The sequence below is a fragment of the Typopeltis vanoorti genome, chromosome 8, assembly GCF_054136105.1.
Source record: "Typopeltis vanoorti isolate ZY-2024b chromosome 8, IOZ_Tvanoo_1.0, whole genome shotgun sequence".
In the NCBI taxonomy this organism is placed as follows: Eukaryota; Metazoa; Arthropoda; class Arachnida; order Uropygi; family Thelyphonidae; genus Typopeltis; species Typopeltis vanoorti.
The window spans coordinates 85,790,790-85,803,644 of record NC_143556.1 but is presented as its reverse complement, the minus strand read 5'-3'; the positions used below and the strand labels follow the sequence as shown (position 1 = coordinate 85,803,644).

Here is a 12,855-nt window from a genome sequence, read left to right as displayed (position 1 = left end):
CCGCATTTAGATGTCAAATACCAAACAGAAAATAATCCATTTCTTCATCGAAGCATTTTTCCTATTCTTATAAGATCTTAGTAACGATGACACTTTAAATGAAAATGTATCAGCCTTATAATTTAAAGAATTTCGAGTACTTCCGCTTCTTCATGCACGACTGTTCACTACCTGTGTAACAAAGGCTCCTCATAACATAATAAGATTAGTAGATAATGATCTGGCGGCGTCTACATATTATTAGTTACCTATCTCTTCGCCCTCCTTTACCTTCGCTGTCCCCGCAGCAAAGTAGACTTGTCCGTGCAGTGCGCAAACCGTCCGTACCCCTACGCAGTAAGCTACGGGTCAGCTATCCACGACTTCAGACGTACGCTCTCTTCCAGGCGTTCGTTGTGCGCGTGGAGGAAGACGAAAGGAAAAAAAAAAAAATTTTAAAAAATAAAATAAATAAAAAATAAAAAAGTAAGTCTGGCCTCTGTGGACCGATATGCTACAGGCTGTGCGTGACTTGTTAGGTAGGGTGAAAATTTTAGAGTGTAGTACAACAGTGCTTGGCGGAATCTGTTCTTTAGTTTTGCGGTGTGTGCTTGGATCCGTGTCTCGCTTAGGTGCTGGTTGGTAAACACAGGAGGCGCCGACAGTTCCTGGAACAAGTGCTACAAGTGCGGTACTAGACGAAAACCAGGAAAGTTCCTTTTTTTTTTTTCTTTCTTTCTTTCTCGATTATGTTTATAACTTCTTGCGACCTCAGTAGACCGGTGTATGTATGTGTGTGTGGGGAATACATTTATTGTCTTAAGTGTGACACTCGATGCTGTCTGTGACTCGAATAAGTGAAAAAAAAAAAAAAATCTCAAAGAAACAAGCAGTCAAGAATTACTGTACTGCACACGACGCAGTCGTTCACACTTGACCTCGGTGTTCAGGGGTTTAGGGAAGTACTTCCTCACTTGGCAACGGCCAGTCAGTTAACGGCTACGAGAAAATTTCGCTTTCTGCTCATCTCGGCTCGGCCTGTCTGCGCCGCTCGTGGAGAGTAGCTTTGAAAGCGTGGTGCTGCTGCTTCTTCATTTCTTCAGAACTTGGCCTTGCTCGTAGGTAAGTAGGAGAGAAATAAGTGGTTGTGTCTGGAGTGTTAAATGATTGTGACATGTCGTTGCTTTCTTTTCGTTATAAGCATGGCGTAAATATCAGAGGAAGTTCACAGTTTTGTAATTCGGTAGCTGCGTGGCAGTGACGTTCTCCGAAACGCATTACCTGTTTAAAGGTAGACACCTAACAATGACGTTACGCAAGAAATTCTTTAGGAGGGTACGTAACCAAACAGGCGTAAGTAAAATAATAAATTGGTGCTGACGTTTAACATGAAGTGCTAAGCCTAATTCTGCATGCAGTGTATATTTGATGTTCGGGAATGCTTTATCGAACTTAATACAGGTATGTTCGCTTCATAACTTCCTCTGTATTATCCATGTGTAATTTATTATTATATAACAATATGAAAATTTAATTATTATTATAGAAATTAAGTGTTTTCTAGTTGATTTAAATTTTCTACTTTCATGTTCTTAAGTTAAAAAAAAAACGCTTTGTTTTACTTAGTGTTTTAATATATATTTACATGAAATAATTTTTGAAATTATTGTAGAATATATACGTTTATTTATATATTCTGTTAGGTTTATTAAGTTTATTGGAACTTTCAACAGTTTTTGTAAGCTGTTGTCGGCTAGCATGAAAAGTAATAAGATGATTGATTTATAATAATTTTCTTATTAAAAAAATCTTATTTTTATAGTCTTAGGCATTTATTAACTCATGAACAGTTTTTATATATTCCTAGCATTATAACAGCAGCAATGCATGAATTCTACAAAATAAAGTTTCAATGCGTGACGACTCTAACCTATATTATAGTCGTTATGCTAGACGGTGTGAAGTTCGTTGTCCCGTACCCCTTTTGTTAATCTAGGTGTGTCTCGCAACTATTTTATATATATATATATATATATATATAAATAAAAGTATTCATTCTTCCATAATGCTTAGGGACGATGATATTGTTTTTATCTTTCTTTTATAATGCGAGTCCTTTGCATATTGTGCTCATTATATCAAAAATATGTTGGTTTTAGAATTCGGTATCATCCCAGGTCTTTCACCTCTCCAATGCAGCGTTCTACACACAAAACGTTTGTACAATACATCCAGAATTTCCAAAAATAAATTTAGTTGGAAATTTTAAATATGTGGAATATATCAAATTTTTTAAAGATCATTAATTTAAAAGTTTTAAATTGCAATAAAATCTTGATGTACCTTATCTTTTTGTTGTTCCATAATACCACATATATACTTGTACTCCTAATTACATTACTGAAGAATATCTTTTGAGGTTACATATTTGTCTAGGTGAATATATATTAGAAAAAATTTTCAATGTTGGGGGAGCTTTGAACCATGAATGAGGTATTAGTTAACAGGAAGCTTCCTAGAACAGCCCTTGTCACAACTCATGGCATGATATTGTGTACTATATATTTCGCTGGCAACGCTTGAATTAGTTTTCATACCACTGATCAAAATAAACCTGACCTATGTGGTTGAACGGCAGCGGTTTTTCGTCATTTCCTGATATATATTCATTATAATTTGAATTTCATAAAACATGAATGTTTAATTATATACGATATAAAATTGACGCCTATTTTTAAGACTAATTTTAATTAGGGTAAGCGTATTTATTCACACACACACACTGGACAGCAGCATTTCAAACAATAGGGGAATAATACAACACTTGTATTATTCCCCTATTGTTTGAAAAACGCGTATAAGCAGAGTGTGTGAAAATGTTTTCACTGCTTTTAAGTTTGACTTAGTTTAGGAATATTTTCATAAAAAATGCAATTTTCATCGAAAATTCTTTTGCATTTTTAAAGATATTTTCCACTTTTATAAATGGCATTTTCTAATACGAACTTTTAAATTTCTTCACTATATTTGAAGAAAGAAATTGTTCAGACTTTGCTTTTTATCATTTATTTGGTGTCCAAATATTCTCCAAATGCGCACAAGATGAGTTTCTTTCTTGAGAGAGAGAGAGATACTTCACGATCTTTTTCTTGTTTACTTTCAGAAATCATTCACTTTATATTGGACACACATTAAAGTTGTATTTTTATCTGCTTGCAATTGTAATGATGACGCTGAACGCAGTGATTTTTTTTTCCCCCTCCTACCAATTTTTTTTATTTTATTTTTTTTTTTTATATATAGAAAGTCTACATGTGCTAGCTATGAAAAGAGTTTGTTATATGCCAGTGGAGATCTCCTATTCCCTTTTGGATCTCAGGCAGCAGAAGTAAATGTATATTTTTTTTATCCGATTTCTATTTTCACGTAAAGCAAACTTTATTTTCTTTTTGTCAGAACAGAATGAATTATTTTATCACACCTTCTCTTTGTCTGATCGTGTTCATCTTTTATTTGTTTTCTGTAAAGAAATTCAATTCAAACTTTTATCTTGGGAAATCTCTGATACAAAGAAATGAAATACTGTGGATGTGGGGAGATATTTCCTTCTGTTGAGTTCGTCATTTCACGTATTCTCCAAAGGTGGAAGAAATCGTGCAGGACGGCACACCAGATTATTCAACCAATCCTCAAAGAAACCAATATTTAAAAACAACCTCAATGGACTTCTCAGAAATATTAAAACTGCTTCGGAAGTACTAAACTTTTATAATGTCTTACGTAATTCTCAAGTGAATACGTAATATAATCTTCAAGTAGCTCGACCCCGACTGTTGTACATTCGTTTAACTGTACATATAAACCTCTTAATGCTTCACTGTTTTATAATCGTAATCTGATTTGTATTGACTGGTTGGTGAAAAATTAATATATCAAATTGTCTTTAAATTTTTCTTTCTTTCTAAAATTCAGAACATTTTCTCCTTTCACAATGCCTAATTTGGAACCCTACTTTACATAATAAATTCGTGACGGTCTTCTCAGACTTCAGAGGATAAGGAACATGCTTTAAATCCAGTATTAATTCTACGTGGAGATTGTGCTATCAATGTTTAGCTCTACTGACTTTCAAAATTTTAGATAATCAAGATCGACTAGTATGGGACGATGAAATGCATTTGCAAATGCTTTTTTTTTATTGCAGATTTTTAAAGATTTATTTAATTCTTAAAACTGTAAACGTAAATTAATTTTTATATTCGTAGCTTCAGTAATTAAATAACATTCAAATCACTATTCGTGAACCATGAAATAATTCAATATTTAGACTATGCAGTAAGTTTTATTTTCAGATTTTTAACCTACCGTGTAGGGTGTTACGGGTTATTGTGTTGACATTGCATCATTTTAAAGATGCATTCTCTAAAGGAAATCTTCTTCGTCCACGATAGGAGATTAAATGACGAAATTTTTCACTTTCGTGTAATAACGCCATAGCATTTTAATTATCGCAATCTTTTTCGAATAAATAAATATTTGTTCACTGACGATGCAGCTTTCACAAGATAATCAGAAATGATTTCGACTGAGGGAAAAAAAAAAGTTGATTGTAAAGCACATCAGTTTTTTCACTCTAATAATTAATCGTGGATTTTTTTACGTTAAATTAGGATTTTTTTCTTTGTTCGTTCCATCAACTCTTGAACCTTCAGAACTGCATTTCCTCTTTTGTAGTAATCTGCAGGACTTCATATCCGGTGTTAAGTTTTATACGATATGAGAATGTATCAGTAGCTACTGTTGAACATTTTCGGTTTCCTTAAGAAGACGATATGGATCAATTTTGTCACCAAATTTGGGTAGGAAATATAGAAAGAGGGTATAAAGTTCCAAAGTATACTCAATTACTTGACCCGATTTTTTAAAGCGATAAGCAAGAGTATGAATGGAATTCAGATATGGTAGGTTCTTCAGTAAACAAAATACTTAGACGTTATCTCACGTGTTGTGGTTTACATTACATAGAGATGACCTCGAGTTATATTCATATCCAATTTACCGCGAAAAACAATCAGTTTTTATTAATAAAATAAATTCCGTTATCCTGAAATACAAGGGCAAAATATGCAGCTGCAAGAATGCCGTCTAGACACCATGAGAACCGAAAAATTCTTAAGTATTCATGAGTCATCACTAAAGGTTATCAAAAAAAAAAAAAAAAAAGTCCACACCTTAGAACAGACCCCTCGACGTCCCGTATGTCTAGAAAATGTCTGATAAATACAAGTCCTGGGACTATATTGTATTCAATCAAACAAGAACATCCCAGCATCTTCATTCTTCTAGGGTTGGTTGCTACAGCGAATAGCCCTCCCCTTGCTTTATTTGTCCCTGACCCCATTTCTTGCAATGCCATGTTGACGTACATAATCGCCGTGTAGAGGGGAGGTGAGGAGAGGAAGCCAACGATATTGTGAAAAAGTGGGCGGTCTACTCTGAAGAATGTGCTCTGGCATACTTCCGTCGCGACATAAGGAGGAGTTCGCTTTGGGCCGTAGTGTAAAAATTGCAGACGATTTTAAAATTCTTGAAAATAAAATAAAATTTAACTCACTGAGTTTATTGGAATATTTATTAATTTTGTAGTTATCAACTAATTGACGGATTAGGTAAACTTAAAAAAAAAATCACCGGTTCAATACTGGAGATATTTCTGTATTGCATAATATCTTATGAGTGGGTGTCACGCTTGCGATATGTATTATAGATAAGCCTCGCTAGTTTCGTTTTTCTTATTACAAAATATACTGTGACCCGGATCCTAATGGACCATAAGAATACAGAAATATCGAATGGACTATTTGTGAAATTAAGTGTTACTGAGTTTTTCTTTTTTTCTGTGCGTGATTGTTTAATTTACAACACCAGCTGTATTTGGCCTGTTTTATGATATGAATAGACTTTTAACAAATGGTACATTTCGAGACACTCATGCTTATCTGCAAAGTCTAACAATTATGGGCATTTAGTATCAAAGTAGGACACTTGTGCGACACGTTACTGCTTTTGATAAGAAAGAAAACAGGCTTAGTGAAGTGTGTTGGCCTATTTTACGGTTAAATTTTCAATCAAGAAAAGGAAACTCGGTGGTTTGGTATTTCAAACTAATATAAATCAGCAAACGTCTTTGATATATATATATATACACTAATGAAGAAAAGGTTGTTGTCTTTGCAATTCCAAGGAGATAACTAATTGCGGTATAGATTTTCATCTTCCTTCACGAAATCGCCACTGTCCTAAAAAGGACTGGGAGATGGACTGAGTCCTTGACTCTTTATCCCTTCATCTGAATGAAGAAAATCTGTGTGGGTGGGATGTTATTGAGCTAAAAGCTCTAGTCATGGTTGAGTAACGGCAATAAGTCTCAGTTAAAACTTCATTGGCTACAGCATTCCGTTACCCAGAAAGTCCTAAAAATGACTCTAGAGTATGTTTTTTTTTCAAATCACCACTGTCCTTATAAGGACTGGCTTAAAGGGGCGAAGCAAGAATGCTTTTTATCTTCCCCGTTATCTGTAGAGGACAGTGTAGGGATAGGGGGTTATTGAGCTGTTAAAGTCTGATCATGGCAGGAGGGTAACAGCAATAGCCGAGCCTCAGTTAAAACTTCATTGGCTACAGCATTGCCATCCATTACCCTCCAAGGGTATTAATTAATCACCGCATCTCACGGTCGACCCTTTTCAAATCACCACTGTCCTTATAAGGACTGGCTTAAAGGGGCGAAGCAAAAATGCTTTTCATCTTCCCCGTTATCTGTAGAGGACAGTGTAAGGATAAGGTGTTATTGAGCTATTAAAGCTCTGATCATTGCAGGAGGGTAACAGCAATAGCCGAGCCTCAGTGAGAACTTCATTGGCTACAGCATTGCCATCCATTACTCTCCAAGGGTATTAATCACCGCATCTCACGGTGGATTCTCATCTTCCATCTCCCATATTTCCTGTCATTGCCTTCTCACGTATTCATATTCTGTTTATATATGCATATATATTTTGAATAAATTACTCTGTATAATATTGACTAATATCTATTATTTCTATTTGTATGCTTGTTCATACAGCAAAGTTTATTATAGTTGCCAAGATATTTTATAAATTGTTTCATAAATTACTGAAGATAACTTTGGGATTAGATACGTTTAGCGTATTATAAATTACAAGTATTTCTATTTTCTTTATTAATAGAAAGTTAGAGGCTGCGTAGTTTTATTAAATTTGAACTCTAATTTTGAAGCGGACGTGATAGTGTTTATCAAATGAAAGGGAGTATGGAAAATCCCTTAGCATTATTTATTGTATTTGAGAGGTGCGATATAATCCCTGCATATTTTCAGGTGATATCTTATTCTTGCGTCTTAAAGGAGCTCAACAAATAGGCAGATTTATAGTTAAGCATCATAGAACGAGATGCCACCAGCATAAATAAAAGCTATTTGGGTAGTCTAAAAGAGTGCATGCGATGCTAGGAAGGTGTCCGTGAACTGGGAGTTGATTTGTATATATAAAAGCCGCTGCAGTAGTTTCCTCTCTCACACTTGGTCACATGTTCAGAGCTCAGCAACGTTTTACAAGCATTCTGAAATATTAACTTGCGTTTGTATGAAAGAACTGCTGCTTCTCTCATCGGTTTGCTAGAAATTATTCCAGAGAAGTGTACTTTCTTCCGAATGTATCTGAAACGAAATATTTTTGCCCACGGTGTTTCATGATTCATTTTTCGAGGGAAGTGATTTGCAAACAGTTCATAATATTTAGATAATAATATACTCATTATATTATGCTGAAATAATGACCAATAATGGGCAGAATTCCAACAATATCCAAATTTTACCTGGTTAAAATATTTTTAGTAGTAAATATTTTGGTCAACAATGGATTTTCGCGTAATGAATTGTAAACAAATCGGCTGTGAGTTAACATACTGAATCCAAACTCTAGCCATGGAATAAGAAATATACTTATACTCATTGAGGAAATTAGTGGACGAATTCCTTATGTAGGTACTGATTATATTCTTTGCCCGTAATCAGGTAGATATGTAACCAATTCAGATAATATATTTTCACATGAACAGGAATCGGTTTTATACGCAAAGTACATACTTCTGCTAACCTACTGCAAATTAATCAGTTAGTTACTGGTCTCTTAATACGTTCAGGGTGCTCTTCTCATGTACCCCGAATTCATCGATGAAGAAGAGTTGTCATATTACAAGTTTCCGTGTATTTAATTTATGGATGATCTTACTTTCTGTCAATATACAAAACTGGAGCCTGTGGTATAAACACACACAAAAATATTTGCTTCTAGACGAAGTATGAGGATAATTCTGAAGCATTTCATTGTTCTGAACAAACAATTATTGGTCCGATAGCTCTCCGGTGGCACAGAGGCGAAGAAGATGCCACATTTGCCCATAAGTTAAAGTCCTAGGTTCGAATTTTTAGTCATTAACCAGAGGAATCCGAGTTGTTTTCAACTGGAGCGACGATAAACTCTTTATAGAGGTGGAAAGGTTTATAATCTGTCAAAACAGACAAGCTAAAATAACATATGCAATTAATGGACATGTGTTGGCTTTACAGCCTTAGTTGTTGCTCGGCAGTAATTCTAATCGATATTTATTCCCACCTACACCAAGGAAATATGACCTAGTATATTATAAATATCCATATAACTATAATACTAAATCCGCTCCCTCTATTCTCTTTATCCTTCTATTTAACTCCTCTGAATAATTAAAAATGTGCAACAGGTGAAAAGAATTTTAACAAGGAAGGGCTGAAAGTTTTTTAAATATTGGCTATTGATATCGGTATTTTTAAAGAAATACTGTCTGCTGATATTGAAGATTGGTAGTTTGTATGCCTGACTTTCCATTTTTGGAAAGATTTTCTTTCGGCAATGTACTTTGGATGTGCTCAAGATCAATGATGTCCAGTCATATGATACTGGCATTGGTTCTCATATGATTAGAAATGTGTTCCTAAGGCAAAATAATTGTCCGTTACTGACGACATTTCTACTTTCACACCATTGGTGAAACATTTCTTTAATTCCTTATTTTTCACAATTTCAAAACTTTTATTAAATCTTTTTAAATATTAACTTGACCACGAGTTCTTAATAATGTCCTGTGTTCAAATGAAATATTTTATACTCATAATTGCCTGAAATGTAATTACATTGCAAAGAAAACCATCTTCCAGCGTCTATTGTATACTTCATGTGTCTCTTCATTTGAGTTTGTGACGTCATATGTAGTCAGCGAACGAAATAAACTATTATCTGAAGGCAATTTCACGTTATCGACACCTTTTTTTATTGCAGCAGGGATATTGATAATTGCTTGAAGTTAACCAGTTAATTATCATAAATAACATTGGCATTATATCAAAATTCTAAATAACATCTGAATATTTTTCGAAATCAGCCACATAATGTTTAACTTACATTTATATGTACCATTGATATGTTGCGCAATCTTTAACTCAACAAACTGAGTTCAAGATGGTTTCACGTAGTTCATAGGAAATTATAATGGTGGCGCTAGAATAGAATTGTTCTAATTTTTATTTTATCTGGCTAATCTTCAGAATATGTTGGAAGAAGGAACACAACAGCTGTAAATAATCAGTGAATCAGTTTGAGATGCAGGCCAAATCAAGAATAACGAATGTTATTGAACTAAGAGTGTAATGACGCATGGATGCATCCGCCCTTATATTTCTTACATAATCATTATTATTCTTACTTTTAGTGGAGTGTGGGTGATAATATTCAGGAAACGGATAATGTTCTTGCTCAAGCTGACTAAACTGTTTAGATGTTGACCAGAACACCAACGGAGATAATGCAGATACGAAAGAAAAATAATTCGAAGTGGCTTAGTCATACACGTTAGTCATCATGATACACCCTTAAGGGTATTTGTCTGTCATAAAATTCTATGAGAAATGAGTCAATGGTTAGCTTCAGAACTTATATAATTAAATATTTTGTGCGGCTTTTTTTCGCTTGTTCATATAGATACTTTTAAATATTAATTTCTATTTAAAATCATGCATTGTCGTAAGTAGTAAAGCAGAATAGTTTAAGCAGTGGTGAAGATCGATGTACTATTGCTACATGTACAACTTTTTCCATAGCCTTAAAGATCGTATTTGACTTTCAGGGGGTGAAGATGATTGATTAATCCACCCAGTAAACATGTTTCGTGCGCTTATACTCACCGAAATCTCGAAAACAACTATGCAAATTGATTTTCCCAGCGGGTTACGCCCACCTTTGATAGCTTTATGCTAAAGACTTCATATCGTGCATTACTAAAATTGTTCTAATAGTTTTCTGCATTAAATTTATGCACTCCTTGTCTGCTTTACCCACAACTTTATTATTTTTTTAAAATTTATTTTTGCTAATGCAATGATTTTTCGTTCATTCCCTTAGGGAACTATATAGGATGCCAAACTCGTCTTTTGTAGGAATAACATTAATTTGAAATAAAACATTTGAGATGTTAGTTTAAATATAATTCTCTAGTATAACTTATTCATAAACACATTCAGATGAAAAACATAACGTATTCATACGAAAGTAAAAAGCAAAAATAGAGCAGGTGGTTTACTCGAAGTAAAACTACTTTGAGTTTTTATCTTAATGCAGTTACCAATGTCCGACAACTCATACTACTTTATAGTTTAACTTTCCACTACTTCTTTATTTACATGTATTTTATCTACACGAACAAGAAAATATACATTGATTCAATACTGAATTATTGAAGCCCTTTCATAAATCTAGGACAGAAATCCATGAGATCACATATTTCTACTAGTTGCCTTCTCAGACTGATAAACAAACCTTCAGTTACAAGCAGTACATAAAACAATGCATATCATTATACTAATCAGAGCGTCGAATCTGTGCAATGTAATTATTGTATTTTAGAGGAATTGTTGCGATTAAAGCTTTTAAAGTTACTCTCGATACCATTATGCTTGTAATGTATATAATATAATGTACTTGTTAAAATTCATTTCGTTTATACTGGACGAATTATTTTGTATTTATCCAGTGGTATACAAGATTGCTTCATTAGGAAATTTTGTGGCGTTTATTGTAAACCGAACGATGAGCACTGTCAGTGCTTATCTTACTACTCTACTGATGAATTCACGCGGATTCTGATGTCGGAAATAACTACGGGCTATTAGTTTCTGGTATGGAAATAACTACGGGCTATTAGTCTTTGTATAATATTTTTCTTATTATAAAAAACAAAACATACAATGATATACACAAGTTGAACCATGTGATAGTCCGCCGTTTTACCACTAGATGGCGGTGCCTTTAACGGTACTTTTTAAATTATATATAACAGTGAAAAAATGCTTTGTAAATTGGATAGAAGAAATTTGCCTGGAATAAAATCATGGATAAATTTCACTCAAGTCTAAAATTTATATATTTTGTTCATAAATATCTATTTGATAATTATCACAGAGAAAATCTTAACTGTTGCCCTAGGTTCCATTTTTGAGAAAAGAATTTTAAACAGACTTTGAGGACCATTTATAATTGAAACTAAGCAAATAAACCCTCTCCTAAAGTATACAGATAACAATGTACAGATTCTGAAACATTTCACTTTGAAAAAGTTATTTATTATGGAGAATGTTATAAATTCATCTATATTTTATAGACAAAATATAAGAAACTCGAAAAAAAAAGTTTTTAAATTTGCTAGAAGTTATTAAATATAACTTGCAACATGGAGTTTCAGGTTAAATTTGCACTACTTAAGACATTGATCCTGACCAACAGCTAGCATAAATGACAGCAGAGACCAAACAGAAATCTTAAAGGGCAAAAATCCTCCATTCAGAATTTTAGAAGTGTTGATAATAGTGAACTGAATTTCAAAAAGAATTGTCAAATGGGTAGGCTTTTAACCTTTGTTTAATGTTTTTTCGAACTCGGTGAACATTATTTTCAGCATTAAAACATGTATAGTTAGTTGGTTCGCGGTTCAGTTCTTTTTGATGCTCCTAATTCTTTAGTGGTAAACTTATCAAGAACAGTGCTGTAAAACATCACAAAATGCTATATGGTACAGCCAGTGCAAATTTACAGACAACCTACACGGATTGTATTTGCGTATTATGCTGCTATATATGAATGTCATCGAATTTGAGCTCATCGGAGCATTTCCTATACTGTGTTCAGTAAGGGTTTCGTTATATTTGTTTGATTAGTGAATCTTGAGTGGATGATTCTCATCCATTCTGCTGTTACTTCATTTTTCATGATTGCAATACATTTCATCAAATATGACGTGATGAACATGAAATGCTTAAATACAACTCGAATTATTTTATTCGTATGACTACAATTTATAATAAAGTCAATAAATACGATTTGTTCAAAATGTTCTGATTTCATAATATTAGAACTGAGTTTCAATTTGACGATTATCAGAGTAAGCATGGGAAAGGGGAATTGAGTACACGAAGACATGCATTGTTTTTATTCAGAGATCGCTGAATGGAATGTTATTACATTAAAGGAATCTCTGACCATATAAACACTAAGCATTTAAAATATATGGTATTTGCATTTTCACTTTATAATAACTAAAGAAATACAGTCATGAAGATAATAAATGCAAAAGAAACGAAAAGGATCTTAGAAATGTTTCAGGTACTTCATTTACTTGCAAACACAATTCAGGAATAATTTAGTACATTTGGTTTAAATAAGCTTCGAGCTAGAATCTGCTCTCTAAGAAAATTAAACTGTTCATGTAGAG

The 12,855-nt window shown here is 33.5% G+C and overlaps 1 protein-coding gene across 4 annotated transcripts in view; it reads left to right on the top strand.

Moving 5' to 3' along the window:
* The first annotated feature begins 435 nt into the window (after positions 1-435).
* LOC150104175 (uncharacterized) overlaps positions 436-12,855 on the top strand; it is a 191,075-nt gene continuing 178,655 nt past the window's right edge. For 2 of the 4 annotated variants that reach the window (XM_090396796.1, XM_090396797.1), the window contains exon 1: positions 436-1,101. The gene's annotated coding sequence lies outside the window, so the exon portion shown is untranslated. The other 2 variants (XM_090396800.1, XM_090396798.1) reach the window with 2 other exon arrangements.